At 47.8% G+C, this 13,311-nt stretch overlaps 1 protein-coding gene across 4 annotated transcripts in view; it reads left to right on the plus strand.

Moving 5' to 3' along the window:
* AGRP (agouti related neuropeptide) overlaps nucleotides 1-13,311 on the plus strand; it is a 62,865-nt gene that overhangs the window by 4,036 nt on the left and 45,518 nt on the right. For 2 of the 4 annotated variants that reach the window (XR_008631295.1, XR_008631294.1), the window contains exons 2-3: nucleotides 10,122-10,243; nucleotides 12,337-12,474. The exons of 1 other annotated variant lie outside the window; for it this stretch is intronic. The gene's annotated coding sequence lies outside the window, so the exon portion shown is untranslated. The remainder of the gene's footprint in view (nucleotides 1-10,121; nucleotides 10,244-12,336; nucleotides 12,475-13,311) is intronic. One more of the 4 variants, XR_008631296.1, reaches the window with a different exon arrangement.

Consider the following 13,311-nt stretch of genomic DNA (forward strand, 5'->3'; position numbering starts at 1 on the left):
TTTTGTATGTATTAAGCCCTGGGCTCAATCTTCAGCACAACAAAGGAAAAATAAGTCATTCCAGTTGTTTAGTGTATGACTTTCCTTCAGCAACATGCATCTGCTTTTTTTTCTTTAAAGGTATTTGGTTGGTTTCTTAACACCAAGGCCAGGTTATCTTATTTATTTGGCTTTTGGAGTCCACCCGATAATGCTCAGGGGTTACTCTTGGCTCTGCACTCAGGAATTATTTCTGGCAGTGCTCAGGGAACTATATGGGATGCTGGGGATTGAACCCAGGTCGGTCGCGTGCAAGGCAAATGCCCTACCTACTATACTATTGTTTTAGCCCCAGACCCAAGTCATCACAGGTAGAAGCTGCCTTATGTGATTAGCTACTTGCCTAGAAGTGGGTGAAATATTTGAAAGTTTTCATTTTGGGGCCAGAGCCATAGTACAGAGTGGTAGGGCATCTGCCTTGTACACAGTCAACCAAGGTTCAATCCCTAGCCCCTGCTTGGTCCCCCAAACCTGCCAGGAATGATCCCTAAGCACAGAGCCAGGAGTAAGCCCTGAGCACTGCCGGGAGTAGCCCTAAAAAAAAAAAAATGTTTACATGAACCCATTTTTCTAGAAAATAAATAATCCCATTTGTGTCTTAATGTAGCACTGTAGCACTGTCATCCCATTGTTCATCGATTTGCTCAAGCGGGCACCCTACCCGCTGTGCTATCGCTCCAGTCCTTGTGTCTTAATACTCTAAGAAAATGCAGAGTGGGCTGGGGGAGATGGCTCAAAGGACTGGAACCCCACCCGCCAGGTTTGATCACTGGTACCTTATGGTCCTCAAGCACCCACCTAGCTGGAAGTAGCCCCAGGGCTTTGCCAGGTGTGGCCAAAAAAACAGAACAAAGGGATAGGAGATGGTATAGTGCTAGAGGGCATGCCTTGGTCCAGACCAGGCTGAGTCCCAAGTACTACACGCCCTTCCACCCACCAGCATCACCAGGGTACCTTAAAGGTTCTCAAACACTACACACTTGGCGCAGGTGGTTCCTTCGAACTGCAGGGCCCAAGCAGCATAGTATATTTATTTTTTATTTCATTTTGTTTGTTTATTATTTTGTTTTTTGAGTCACACCTGGTGATGCACAGGGGTTACTCCTGGCTTTGTACTCAGGAATTACTCCTGGTGGTGCTCAGAGACCATATGGGATGCTGGGAATCGAACCTGAGCGGCCATGTGCAGAGCAAATGCCCTACCCACTGTGCTATCGCTCCAGACCCTTATTTTTTTTTTAATTGTTAGCATAGTATCTTTAGACCCTTGCTTTGAACTGCCAGCCCCAGTTGGCCGAAAATCACTGGGATATTGCTTGGGAGTTGCTCCCAGCAGTGCTCAAGGAACCATGCGGTGCCAATGATGAAACCCAGGCCTACTGCATGCAAAGCATGCACACTTGTCCTTTGAGCTATCTCCCCAGCCCCCATCTTTGTTACCTTGAAACGTAAACTGGAGACCCAGAGTGATAGTACAATGGGTAGGGTCCTTCCCTTGCATGTGGCTGATCTGGGTTCGATCCCCAGTATCCCATATTATGGTGCCCTGAGCACTGCTGGGTATAGCAAAAAAAAAAAAAAGGGGCTGGAGCGATAGCACAGCGGGTAGGGCGTTTGCCTTGCACGCGGCAGACCCGGGTTCTAATCCCAGCATCCCATATGGTCCCCTGAGCACCGCCAGGGGTAATTCCTGAGTGAAGAGCCAGGAGTAACCCCTGTTAAACCAAAAAAAAAAAAAAGTAAGCTAAAGAATGTCTTCTAAGGCTTTAATGTGGTCAAATAATTAAATGGAAAATACTTGATTTTAGCTAATAAGGCTGAAATAGTTGTATTTCCTCTCAAATTTATGTTGAAATCCTAGTGCCAGATGTGATGGTAGATGGAGCCTTTGATTAGTACTTAAGTCATAGGGTGGAACTCTCATAAATGGAATTAGTGCCTTCAAAAAAAAAAAAAAGACTTAAGGCACTTCCTAGTCCCTTCCACCATGCTAAGACACGCAAGAAGGCGAGAGCTCTGAAACAGGAAGCTGGCTTTCATTAGAATGTAACCACTTTGCTGGTGACTTTAACTTGGACTTCCCAGCCTCCAGAATTGGTGAGTGATATTTATTGCTGTTTATATTGCACTCAGTCAGTGGTATTTTGTTATAGCTTCCTAGATGGGCTAAACAACTATATTTATATCAACTGTGTTTACACTGTATGACCTCTGAAACATAAGAAGTCAGGAATGGGATCAAAGTAGTCTTGGAGCCTGGGGTTTTGGCTTCTCGTGCTTCTGGTGGTGTTGGGGGACCATGTGGTGCTGAGGATCAAACCCAGACGTTCTGTATGCAGCCCTGGAGTCTTCTTTCTGAAGACAAAGATCCAGTGTGCTTTTCTGACATAATATGAGTCTATGAAATAGTAGGACTAAAAATAAGGACCAAAAAATTTAAAAATAAATAAAAATAAGGACATGTTCCCCACAGGACGACACACTGCCTCACCCATGAGAACTATAGTGTTTCTCACCACTCAAATCTAAGAGACCGTTTCTTTGAACAGTCTCTTAGATTTGAAGTTTGCAGGAGTTCAGAACCTTATCAGCAGAAGGCTGTTGCTTACCACATGGCATTGGTGAAATCACCACATTCCAGAATCTGGAAGAACCAGAAATGTCCAAATCCTAAAAGCAGATTCTGCCCTTACAGACTCCTCGGACTCACGGGGCTGGGGCTGGGGCCTCTGCTTCCCATGCAGGTCTGCAGGAAGCTCCGATTCCGTCCCCAGCACTGCATGGTCCCCTGAGCACCAACAGGAGCAACCCCTGGGCACTCATCTTGAAGAAGAAGCTTCTGAGCACTGCTGAGTATGGCCAAAAATAATAATAAAATGGGTTTACCGAGCTTGATGGATAAGCTGAGTGCTGCTTTATAATTTGGGAAGTGGACCATTGTCCCGCTGCTCTCAGTAGACATAGTCTCTCCCTACAAAGGGCTTCCTGGGAAACCAAATTATTAGAAAGCTTTGCTAGGCAATTAATTAGATGAAGAGATGTTAGTCTTATTACTTGAATATTTACTATTATCCTCTGTGGGTGCTGGAGTCAGAGCACTGAGTCTTTTTTTTTTTTTGGGGGGTCACGCCCAGCAATGCACAGGGGTTACTCCTGGCTCTGCACTCAGGAATTACCCCTGGCAGTGCTCAGGGGACCATATGGGATGCTGGGAATCGAACCTGAGCTGACCGAGTGCAAGGCAAATGTCCTACCCATTGTGTGCTCCAACCCCCCTTAGCTCTTTGTTAGCTGTGCGATCTTAGATGAATTAGTAATTCACCGCGGGTTTCTTCTCTAAGATTGTACTGCACACAGTTTTAAGGATTACATGAGAAAATATAAGAACAGCTTTTTGGGATAGATTTCAGAATACAATAAATATCATTATTTCTTCTATGCATTGCTTCCTACTTTTCCCCCAAATCTTCCTTTTGATGGGCCAGGTCTTTTATATTGATTAATGGAATCATAGCTGACTAGATTTGGGCCCTTACTCTGGATGTTTGCTTTGAATTGCTGTCCCCAGTTGACTGAGAATCACTGGGATATTGCTTGGGAGTTGCTCCCTAGCAACTCCTGGTAGCCATTTGTTCTGGGAAAGATGTATTTTGCATTCCAATTCTCAAAAAAATAATTTGTTTTCAACTTTTTTTTTGTATTTTTTGGTGAAATGCTCAGGGGTTAGTCCTGGTTCTGCACTCAGGAATTACTCTTGGCAGTGCTCAGAGGACCAAATGGGATGTAAGGGATCAAGCCCGGGTTGGCAGCATGCAAGGTAAATACTCTACTAGCTGTATTATCCCTTAGGCCCCTCCAAGATTTTTCTTTAGCTCCTACTATTACCCTATGTGAAACAAAGAGTAATCGTGTAATCCTTTAAGCAAGAGAATCAACAGATAAGGAGAGAGGTGTTGGTCATATGAGGAGTAATGGGCAATAGATCGCTTGCCCACTTAGGGGATAAGAACTCAAGTTGCAGGTTGGAGAGATAGCACAGGGGTATGGCTCTTGTTTGCATGCTGCCAACCAGGTCCAATCTGCATTGCATATGTCCCCTGAGCACAGAACAAGGAGTAAGCCCTGAGCACTATTGGGTATGACCACCTCCCTCCCCCGCAAAAAAAGACCTCAAGTTATGGGCCAGGGAAATAGTACAGGGGTTAAAGTGCTTGCCTTGCACACTGTCAACCTTGGTTTGATCCCTGGAACTATACCTATTGTCCCCAGAGCACCACCAGGAGTGATTCCTGAGCACAGAGCCAGAAGTGAGCCCTGAGCACCGCCAGGTGTATCCCCCAAACTAAATAATAATAATAATACCTCAAGTTACTCCTGAGCATTCCTGCTGCCTCTTCTATTGAGAATGTGTGAGACAGGTTTCAGGTCAGCAGATATCAAGTACCTGCTGTGTTCAAGTCCCTGTTTTAAGCACCAAGGATACATAGATGACCGCAAGTGGGTTTTCTGCCCTGGAAATAAAAACTTAATTGGATAACTGGTTAAAAACAAACCAAGGGGCTGGAGCCAAATAGCGGGTAGGGCATTTGCCTCGCACTCAGCCAACTTGGGTTCGATCCCTGGCATCCTATGTAATCCCCCGAACACTACCAGGAGTGATCCCTGTGTTCAGAGCCAGGAGTGAACCCTGAGCACCGGGTGTTGCCAAGAAACAAATTTAAAAAATAAAAAACAATGAATGTAATAATTGTTATGATAGGAAAAACATGGACTCATACAGAGCAAGTCATTCTCAGCATTGACTTGCAAGTGAAAAATCATTATCCAGGGCATAAAAGGGCATGATGAAAGTATTAGGGGGCTCCTACACCATAGGAGTAGGGTATAAAATTCTTTGTGTGTGAACTTTAGGTATCATTATTATTTAGTTTGGGGGATACATCAGGACCTCACGCATGCAAGGCAAGCATCTACCCCTGAGCAGGATCCTGGATATAGAGTGGGATGCTAAATCTTACATATATCCTAAGAGACTGAAGAGATAGAATGCAGTAAACTGAAGTTCATGCTTTGCATGTCGAGACCCAGGTTCATCTCCAGATCACAATCATTATCCCCTGAACACCAAACCAGGTATGACCCCAAGACAAACAAAAAAGACTTTGGAAAGCTTTATCAACTGCCATCGCCAAACACTTTCTCCTTACATTTTATTTTTTGTCTTTGAGCCACACCCTATTGTGCTCAGGGCCTATTCATGACTCTGTGCTCAGGGATTGCACCTGACAACGCCTGGAGGACCACTTGTGATTCCTGGGATCAAACTGGAGAAACTGGAGTCAGCCACATGGAAGGCAAGGGCCTAACCCATGTACTCTCCTAGCATTCTGCGGGTTACTGTGCTACTAATAATGGTTTCTCATGCACATAATTCTAACACCACCCCTATCACTGTCACCTGTGTGCCCCCACCCTCTCTAAGGACCCCAGAACCCCTCCTTTGGGGTCCATATTTATTTTTATAGCAACTGCATCCAGCAGTGCCGGGAGGGACAGGATGGTCAGGGACAGTCCCCCTTAGGTTGATCTGGCAGTGCAGGTTCAGCAACAATGAGGCATGTGCAGTACTCAGATCTGGTGGTGCTAGGGTCTAACAGGACCACCCCCATTGGTGCTGGGGGTCTGAGTGCATGTAAGGGATCGAACTCAGGTTAACACACAAGCTGGGCATGTGCTCTGCCACTTTGAGCCACATAGCTTGCCCCACCCCAACTCCCCCCTTTTTTTTAAGCTCTTAGCCCAAATTGCTGCTAGCAAGTGTCTAAAGGATTTATCTAGACCTACATCTCACATCTGGTTTCTTATTCTCTGTTTCTCCGTGCATTCTTCAGGCATACACTGACACACTGGCCTCCTCCCACTCTTTTTTTTTTTTTTTTTTGGTCATGTCAGGAATTGAACTCAGGGCCTCACACTTGCTTGGCAGACACTGTATCATTGAGATATATACCTGGCCCTGATTACCTCTTTAATAATTTATCTCACCTGTACCTTTTTTCTTTTCCTTTTTGGGTCATATCCGGCTGTGCTCAGGGGGTACTCCTGGCTCTGCACTCAGGAATTACTCCTAGCGGTGCTTGGAGGACCATATGGGATGCTGGGAATCAAACCTGGGTTAGCTGCGTGCAAGGTAAATGCCTTATCCGCTGTGCTATCACTCCAGCCCCTGTACCTTTTTATTTTACAAAAACACCTATAGGTCTCCCTTGTAAATTGATGTTCCCAGCATCTTTGAAGAGCCATTATGGTTTTATGCTAAACCCAAGAAATGAAGTGACGACATAAACATCAGTAATTTGTTGGCAAAACCAGAATGAGTATTCCCATCTTCCAGCCCCACCTTCCTTCTCCCTGTTCTCTCACTGGCTGCTCAGAGCTCTGCACTCTCTTAAAACATTTTTCATTTCGTAGGGATCCTCTGAAGATGATGCTGCAGCTCAGAGGTTGCCAAAGATAGGCAAGAGTGGGGGGTGGTCTGTCAAACTGGCTGCAGCCCTCTTTGCTTCCCATCCCCTCCCACTCCTCATGTTTTTTGTTTGTTTGGGGGACCACATCCGGTGGTGCTCGGGGATTATTCCTGGCTCTGCACTCAGGGATCACTCCTGATGGGTTCAGGGGACCTTATGGGATGCCAGGGATTGAACCTGGGTCAGCTGCATGCAAGGCAAGAGGCCTACCCACTGTACTGTCTTTCCAGGCTCTAGATATGTTTTATGTGATTTGCTTAGATGCGGGTACGGAGGGAGGAATTTCTACTCCTCACACCAGCTGGGCCCTTCTGCCTTCACCGAGAAGGGTTTTAATGTGGAAGTACTTGGACTGCTGACTTGTAAATTTCTAAATAAGTCCTGAATAACTGCCTGAAGCTAGTAAATACTAGAGATAAATGATTCCCTAGATTTCAAGTACCTTGTACTTGGTCTCATATTAGTCTAGAAAGGCTAGACTAAACTCTTGAGCGTTGGTGGGTAAAAGCCAAGCATGGAGAGATGAGTAGTGGGTATGGGCTACCATGCGGGCTTGGGGATAGCTCGGTGGGGAGCATCAGCCTTGCAGGCATGAGGTCAGAGTTCAGAGTTCAGTTCCCCTATCATCGCCACGTGGCTGAGAGCAGCTGGCAGCAGTTTGTGACCCCCCCCAACACTAAAACAAAACTTATCTCTGACACACAGCAACCAAGTGTGTGGACACAGGCAGGCAAGCACCACAACCAAAGTGAATGTGAACAGTGCAAGTATAGCGCGTGAACAAGGGGGCTAGAGACCCCTGGTCATCCTAATAATAGCTAAAAGGGAGGGGAAGGGATCAATAAAATAAAATAAAATAAAATGTGCATAAGAAAAAAAGGGGGAGCGGAGTGATAGTACAGCGGGTAGGGCATTTGCCTTGCACATGGCTGACCTGGGCTCCATCTCTGACATCCAGGACTACTACCAGGAGTAATTTCGGAGTGTAGAACCAGGAATTCTCAGGAACCCCTGAGAACTGCTGAGTGTGACCGGAAAAGTCCCCCCACCCAAAAAAAAAAAGGAAAGAAAAAAGTGGGGGTGGGCAGAAAGATATAGTACAGGGTTAAGGCACGGGGGCTTTGCACACAGTAAACTCTAGTTCTGTTGCTGAATATAGTCCCAGCACTGCCAAACTCTGAGCACTGAGGGGTATGGCTCAACTCTGCCCACCCCCCACAATGATACCCCCAATAATAGATAAAGTTATGGGGCTGGATAGAGCTCAGTGGACTGAGTAGATACTTTACCTGCAGGAGGCCAGGTTTGTCCCCAATACCACATGCTCCCCCCGGGTACTGAAGGATACACCCCCTAAGGACCACCAAGTGAGACCCAAGTGGAGGAAAAGAGGTGTGGGCTGAGATGTGGGCTGAAGACACTGGTCACTGGACATCACGGTAGTCTGAGCCTTTAGAATAAAGCAGGGGCAATACCAGACACCAGCCATCTCTTCTTGGTCCAGATTTAACACATCCTGCTTCTTTCTGGACCCTTCCTCTAGATGACTCCTACCATGTCACTCTCCTTCTTCAGGGTACTCGTTCCTAAGACATGTCACCCTCCATCCATCACAGCCAGGAACTGGGGGCTTCGTTCTCTCATCTTCCTCATCCCATCACTCACCATGCCTCTCCATCCTGCCCCCAGTCCAACCTCCACTGCGTCCCTACTGCCTCTACCCTGGTCCAGGCAGCTGTCACTTCTGACCACAGCTGACAGCTCCTCCCTGCTTCCTGCTTCCTCTCCATGCAAGGGCCAGAGTAACCTCTAGAAGCACACATGTGACACACTGTTGCAAGCCCCTGGGAGCGCCCCAGTGCTCTGGGAATAAACCCCAGTTCCTCAGCCGCTCCCCAAAAGGAGTAGTCACCTCCACCTCTACCTGCCACCCCCAGTTCCTGCCCTCCTCTCCAGTCTTTTTATTTGGAGACAACACCGTGCATGCCCAGGGGACCATGAGTGCTGAGGATCCTGCTCCAGTTCTTTGAGCCATGGCTGGCAACCTTGTTTCTGACCGCCCCCTATGCTCTTGAGGCCACCTTGCTTACCTCCTCCAGCCTAGCTTCTGCACCCTTTCTCTCCACTGGGCTCTGCTCGGCGTCCCTTCCTTAACCCACCCCACAGCCCAGGGGGGAAAGTGCCTTCTCAAGAGCAGTGCCTCAGGCAGCTCTCCAGGAGTGCTTAGCATTTCCAGGCTCTTCCTGCATTAAGCATATAGTATTTTCGTACTCAAAAACATTTTCATGTTGTGTTTCAAACCAAGACAGCAATTAGGGAGTTGGCTAGAGGGAGCTAAGAGCTAGATACACCTTGTAGAGTATTCATCAAAAGCTACTTCTTGACCACTTCCTGTGTAGTCGGCCTTGGTTGCTGGGGATGGGTAAGAAGGCAGATGCAGCCCGCATAAGTGAAGAATTGCCTGGAGCAGTGTTTCAAATACAGATTTGGGGCATAGGCTGAGCATGTGCAAGGCCCTGAGTTCAATTCCACACACTAGAATGGGCCCTGCAGCACAGCTGAGTGTGGCTCCTAGAAATAAGGGGTTTGGAGAAAGTAAGGCCAGACACTAACCTGGCACACAGCTTACCCGGGTTCAATCCCTGGCTCTCCATAGGGTCCCCCTGAAGACACCCAGGAGTGATCCCTGGGCACATAGCCAGGAGTAAGCTTGGAGCACTGCGAGGTGTGGCACCTGGAAGAGGAAGGAGGCCAGGGAGTAACTCAGAAGTCAGCAGCACATGCTGTGTATATGCAGGGACGTATGTTCAAACCCTGGCATCACATGGTCCTCAAGCACCACAGGGTGTGACCCTGGAGACCCCTGAACACCACTGGGGTGACCCTGCTAATCCCTGGCACTGCAGGCCCCCATACATCCTTGGACCCTAACATTGGACCATTTGGCTAGGTTGGTCAAGAGTCACCAAGATTAACACCCGGGTCTCCTGCTACTGCTTGCACATTTCCCTCAAAAATTATTTTCTGGGACTGGAGAGAGGTGCTTGCCTTTCACGTGGCTGACCCAGGTTCGATCCCCAGTATCCCATATAGTCCCCCAATCCCCCTAGGAATGATTCATGAGTGCAGAGCCAGGAGTAACCCCTGAGCATCTCTGGATGTGGCCCCCAAACAAAAATAAAACAAAACACCATTATTTTAATTAAATAAATTAAATAGGCTCAGGGTGTAGGTCAGCCATAGAATACTTGTTTTTTTATTTTTTATTTGTTTAGTTTTGGTTTGGGGCCCCACTCAATAAGGCTCAGGGGTTACACCTGGCTCTGCATTCACTCTGCACTCCTGGGATCATATGGGATGTCGAGGATCGAACCTGGGTCCGCCGCATGCAAGGCAAACCCCCTACCCTCTGTAGTGTGGCTCCGACCCCAGCTCTAGAATACTTGCATTGCATATGTGAGCCCTGAGTTTGATCCCTGGCATCACAAACATTTAAATAAATACTGATACTCTAGCCTCAGACTTCTGAATTTTATTATTTGTTTATTTTTACAGTGCTGGGATTCAACCCAGGGCCTTGCTCAGACAAGGCATAGACTTTCCCCCTTGAGCCACATTCCCGGCCCAGACCTGAATTTTAATCTTGATGGAAGTTCTCAAGTGAATCTAAGAGCCAGGTAAGTTGGAAACATCTAATCTGATTTTATAAGAAATATCTAGGGTCCAGGGGAGATAATACAGGGGTTAAGGTGTTTGCCTTGCACGCGGCTGACCCTTGTTGGATCGTTGGCATGGCATATGGTCTTCCAGGCACCACCAGGAGGGATCCCTGAGCACTGAGCCAGAAGTACTCCCCAAGCACTGCCAGGTATGGCCCAAACAAACCCTCTCTAGCACAAAATAAGAAATATTTACCAGGCTGGAGAGGTAGTACAGCAGATGTGGCGCTTGCCTTGCATGTGCGCTGCCCAGCTTCCGTCCTCAGCACCCCATACGGTCCCCTGAGCCTGCCAGGAGTGACCCCAGAGCGCAGAGCTAGGAGTAAGTCCTGAGTACCGCTGGGTGTGAACCAAAACCAAAATAACAACAAAAAATACTTAGACGAATCTATAAAGACAGAATATAGATTAATGGTTGCCCGAGGTAGGGGTTAAGGAAGATGAAAGGGGAAATTCAAAGTTCAGGTATGGTTGCTAAGGGATACTGTCCCTTTTTTTAACTTTTTTGTTTTGGGACCATGCCCGCTGATGCTCAGGGGCTACTCTTGGCTCTGCATTCAGGAATCACTCCTGGCGGGCTCGGAGGACCATATGGAGTGCAGGGATCCAATATGGAGGCGCATGTGAGACAAGCGCCCTACCTGCTGTACTATGGCTCCGACCCTGGGATACTGTTTCTTTTGGGCTTGGTAACCATCCCAAAAATTGATTAGCAGTGACGGTGGCACAAGTCTGTGAATGCCCTCAAAGCCACTGAGTTGTACAGTTTAAATGGGCACATTGCCCAGAATGAAGAACCAATCTCAATAAAACAGTTACAAACAAGACAAAGAGGGGGCATAGGAATTTGGCATTTGATGCACTGGGTTTGGTCCCCAGCACCCCTAAATAGGAACAAAATTAAGAGAAAGACCAAAATGTTGGACAGAGATCTGCAAGGAAAGGCAGACAAAATCCCCACCTTCCCTCCCCAACCCCCAGCTTTGGGTGGAGCTTGTTATCTCAAAGTATAATCAGCAATACTTAGGCCTGGCTGCAGGGGAGAGTGGCATTAGGGTCAGGCCGATGCAGGCTCTTGTGGCAGGAGCACAGTGCCAGGGCGGCTACTTGGAGAAATCTGCAATATCTAGGGGGAAGTCTAGCAGGTGACCAGGTATGAGCAGGCAGGATGAGGACAGAGAGGCCCTCAAATAAGCCATTCAGCCTCACTTCATTACCACTGATGAGGAAAGAGAAATCTGGCTGATGTTGAACAAGACCATGTTCTTTGAAGATCTGCTTGTTATTCGTTTCACTTGAAGTTATAGTTTCTAAGAACCCGATCATATGCTTTTGGTTTTTCTTGGCCACACCCAGTTATGCTCAGGTTACTCCTGGTCTGTGCTCAGGGAATCACATCTGGCGGGGCTCAGGAACCATACGGGATGCCAGGGACCGAACCTAGGTTGGCTGCATGCCAGGCAAGCACCTTACCCGCTGTACTGTCGCTCTCACCCCAGAACCTGGTAATGTGAAATGAGGATATCCTCTGCCTCGGAAGAGAGGTTTGTCCTGGGAGTGGTTTGGTGAGGCTCCAGTGCGGCGGGAAGTCAACACCAGAGTAAGCCAGATTGAAGGGCTGGATTTTTTCCTAAGAAAAAAAGAGCCTGTAGTGGTAGATTTGTCTTTTAGAAAGCACTCTGCCCAACAGGAATGGAGGAATGGAAGGGAGAGAGGTAAGATGAGAGGAAGCAGCTCAGAGACTTCTAATGCGTAAATGAGAGATCCATTTGCCCTGAATCCATGGGATGGCAGTGGGGAGAAAGGACTGACAGAATTTGGAGCTGGGGGGATAGTGCAGTGTGTAGGGCACTTGCCTTGCATGTGGCCAACCCAGGTTCAATCCCCAGTACCCTGTCTTATTCCCAGGCCCCGCCAGGAGTGATCCCTAAGTACAGAGTCAGGAGTAAGCCCTGAGCATTTCCAGATGTGGCCCCCAAACAAAATCAAAAAGAACTGACAGCATTTGGAAATATTCAGGACATTTAATTAAAAGAGCATTCTGATGGCAGAGAGTCCAAGAAGGTCAGTGGACACATGACTGGCTTCCTGAACAAAACCCCAAGGGCCCTGGAGGAGGAACAGGATTTGAGATCAGAGTTTGGTTTTGCAGACGCTGAATCTGAAACACCTAGCTGTTTCCAGGGGAGGTAGGTAGGGGAGGAGGGCCGTGGGAGGGAGCAGTGGGCTATGGGAGAAGAGGCCGGTGGACACTGGCCCACAGACTCAGCAGAGATGGAAGCCAGAAGTGTCAGCTTGGACAGCATGGCTCCGAGAGTGTGTTTCAGATGGGCCAGGTGGCCATGTGGCTCCGCAGTAGAGCTCTGGGCTTGCATGTGTGATGCCTGGGGTTCAATCTCCAGCACCACATGTTACAAGGATAAAATAGTGTTTCATAAGAGAGAGGAAAAGGCCTGAGAATGAAATCCTCGGGAGTGATGTTTGTAAGAGGATGCTTGAGGAGGAGGTGGCAAGGGAAGGTTGTAAGGAGATTCAGAGGAAATAGCTAGAAACGTAGGTGTTAGCCATAGCAATTCATCTGCTTATTCAGCTGCTCTAACTCAGCATTTATTAGGGTCCATATGCCCTCAGGATATTCAGAGACAAGAGAAATTTGCCCACTGTCAGCAAATTGATGGTCAAATTGGACCGTCATTCAGTTGCACTGATGTTGCAGGTTAATGACAATTTTATTTATGATCGAGCATTCTCCCCTAACCATTTAGATAGGCCCTGGAATCCTTCCTGGGTTCACCCTACCTAGTACCAGGGCCCAGAAAAGCCAGGTCAGCCAAGCTTTCAGCCCGTGGGAGGGGAGGAATGGCCTGATTAGCAACCCCCAGAATTGTCAGGGGGGGCTGGAGGGAAAGGAAAGAGTATGTCATATGCCTGGGGTTCAGCAAATCGTACCCACACAGCAGGCACAGAAACACACAAGGAAGGCACCCCCGCTCCGTGGGCGAGACAAAGAAGCAGCCCTCTCCCTA

The sequence above is a fragment of the Sorex araneus genome, chromosome 8, assembly GCF_027595985.1.
Source record: "Sorex araneus isolate mSorAra2 chromosome 8, mSorAra2.pri, whole genome shotgun sequence".
NCBI classification, from domain to species: domain Eukaryota; kingdom Metazoa; phylum Chordata; class Mammalia; order Eulipotyphla; family Soricidae; genus Sorex; species Sorex araneus.